This window comes from Hetaerina americana, unplaced genomic scaffold (genome assembly GCF_022747635.1).
Source record: "Hetaerina americana unplaced genomic scaffold, ioHetAmer1.1.p SCAF_51, whole genome shotgun sequence".
Classification (NCBI taxonomy): domain Eukaryota; kingdom Metazoa; phylum Arthropoda; class Insecta; order Odonata; family Calopterygidae; genus Hetaerina; species Hetaerina americana.
The window spans coordinates 330,773-334,182 of record NW_027287107.1 but is presented as its reverse complement, the minus strand read 5'-3'; positions in this window follow the sequence as shown (position 1 = coordinate 334,182).

Sequence of the window (3,410 nt, the reverse complement as noted above, 5' to 3'; positions counted from 1 at the left end):
GAGGAACAGAGAAGGGGTAATATGTCTTATTTACAAGAAGAAAGATAAACTGTGGTGCAGCAACTACAGCAGGGATCACATATCTAAATCTCAATTATAAGTTCTTCTCTAGCATACTACAGAGAAGACAGAGCATATATGCGGATGAACTTCTGGGAGAGTATCAATGTGGCTCTAGACTGAGAAGAGGTACAACTGATCAAGTACGACAATAATAATACAGTCTATGGGGAACTTCTATTAATATAATACTGACAAACATATGCTATTTATTGACTTCCAGCAAGCATTTGATAGCATTAATAAGAAAAAGATGTTGAATGCATAGATAAAGAAACTAATTGAACTGGTAGAAATGATTATGAAAGGATTCCAGGCAAAGGCCTTTATTGCAACAACTGATGTGAGACAAAGAGATTCTCTTTCTGCAGTATTATTTAATTTGGCATTGCATGAAATAATAAAGGAGCTAAGATTAGGAGGGACAATAATGTAAAAGTCTGACCATTCTTACCCATGGCAGGGAATGTAGATTCCCTTAAGGAAATGTACAAGTACTAGAAGAGAAGATTCAAACAATGAAACTGAGAATCAATGAAGGCAAAACAAAAACGTATATGTCAATATCTCGATTGGAATGCATCAGAAGAAGTTAAAATTTAACATTTGAACATCACACTTTTGAAAGTGCAAGAGGTTTTATTTACCTTGGTATTGCACTAAATAGTGAAAACATAATGACAGAGGAGATTTTCAAAATGATCATGACTAGAAATAGAGCTTTCATAATCATTAAATTCCTGAAATTAATGCTCCTATCAAGGGACCTGAAAATTAAGCTCTGTAAAGCACTGACTAGACCAGTGACTTAAGAAGCATGGACTCTGTCAGCTACCAATTAGAATTCTTTGCATATATTTGAAAGAAAAGTCCTACAGAGGATCGGCCCAGTGAGAGAGGGGGAAGATGGAGAATGAGAACTAATAGCCAAATAGAAACAATTCTCCAAGAAGACATAGACAATTGAAGCTCTGACAACTGGCTGGGCTTGGCCACATGGAGAGAATGAGTTGGTTACATAAGGAGTAAGAAGGAATGCTAAACCAAAGGTTTCACTTTATATGAGTCAGAAAATAAAAGGTAAAAATAAATATGATTATCTCAGATCCCCTTCCTCTAAATTGGGGTGTACCACTAGGCTCAATCCTCGGACCTATTCTATTTTTAGCTTTTATAAATGACTTGAATACCTCTCACTATCTGAATGTTTCATATTTACAGATGACATAAACATTATATTGAAAGGTAATAGCTGTGAACTATTACAGCATAGAGTTGATGAAACAAAAGATAATTTATTACGATGGTTAAAATCAAATTAATCAATTCTCAATGCTAATAAGATGATCTCCTTAAAATTCAATCATTCTAAGAAAACAACAGTACCCATAAGTATAAAATTTTATGAACTTCATTATCATACTGAATTTATAGACATTTTGATTGATTCTAATTTATCATGGGAAGAACACATAGCAAGAAAATTAAACTCACTCTGCTATGCATGTTTTAGCTAACTCTACATGCCTTAATGTTCTTCAGAATGCCTATTACGGTATGTCCACTCAAGGATTACCTTTGGAATTCCACTTTGAGGATCCATGCATCATATGATAAAAATATCTCAGATGTAGAAGATTTTTACAAATAACACAAGTTCACTAAAAACTCACACTACCCAAATACTTGCCGAATTCAACATTGTGCCAATGCCACGAATTTAAATAATGGAAAGAGTGACTTTCATGCACCAAAACCATAATTATTTCATAAATAATAAGATTTCCATTGTTACAACACGAGATCATATGACCTGATTCATTTAAACAGCCATAGAACATCAAAAAGTCTCAAATAACACAAGTTCACTAAAAACTCACACTACCCAAATACTTGCCGAATTCAACATTGTGCCAATGCCACGAATTTAAATAATGGAAAGAGTGACTTTCATGCACCAAAACCATAATTATTTCATAAATAATAAGATTTCCATTGTTACAACACGAGATCATATGACCTGATTCATTTAAACAGCCATAGAACATCAAAAAGTCTCAACAGCATCACACACCAATGATTCAAACTCTTTCTCAACTACTTTCAGATTAATCACTAATGAATAAATATCTTGAAAAATGTCAAAACTGCCTGGAGGAAAGAATCTGAAGAATGTTCCAGGCTTTTAAGTAGTATACCATATAGGCTCGTATACATTTAAATTCATTTTTTTCCGGCAGAGTTTAACCTTTGTATCACACTGAATTTAAGGAATTTTGCACACCTCTGTTTTATCTTTAAATGCTTTTATGTTTTAACTTTTCTGTTTACTGTGATGAAACATTTGGAATAATCTTAGCAACTGAAAAGATTTATGGGGTACAATTTTTGCTGAAAAATATCACGAGATGCAAGATCAAATGCGAAATCCAGCTACAGGGTCTGTCCGAAACATAAGTAAATTGATGCTCATCTTTTTTGACTCAAAAGCCATTATCCACTAAGTGTTTGTGCCTCAGGGACAGACAGTGAAGAGCAAGTTTTATGTAGAAGTTTTTGAAAGGCTACGAAAAAGAGTGCAACACGTCATGAGCAAGATCTTTGCCTATTGGAGGCTGCAACAAAACAGTGCCATCTCACACCACCTTCCTCGTTACCTGGCCTAGCACGAGGAGGCAATGCTAACCCAGCCAACATACAGCCCCGATGTGGCACCACCTGACTTCTTTTTGTTCCCAAGAATAAAATGGAGCTTGAAAGGCAGCCATGTAGAAATGTTGGATACTCAAAGATGCCATGATGAGGTGCCAGGACGAGGTTCTCGTTAAGGACTTCCAGGATGCATGCCACACGTGGCAGAGACACTGGAATCAGTGTGTCAATGCACAAGGTGGTATTTTAATTAACTTTAGGAATTTGTACCTTGATCTGCAATAACTTTCTCCCACGGTTTATTCTGTTTTTCTTTGTGAGAGACCATGTATACCCATAGACTTGGAATGGAAGGCTGTCATGAAAATTCTCGGTCATTAATGGTAATTTTGTCAGCTCTGCTGGTCAATAAAGGCCAATATTAGCCGAATTTTATGTACTTTGCTTGGGAATTCATTTCTTATACCAAATAATGTCCCATGTTTGAAATTACCAATGAGCTGACTAGAATGGAAGGACAATAATATCAATGAATTTCAATAACCTTTTTGACACTTGGTTAGAAAGATTTTTCTGAATATGTAATCGGACCCTTGATTCCTCATGTAAATAGGCCCTGAACACCATGCTTTCTACAAATGAGGTATCAACAGTTGGAGTTACTTTGGTCCACTTTCCAAAAGCCTTAAATAAGAGTA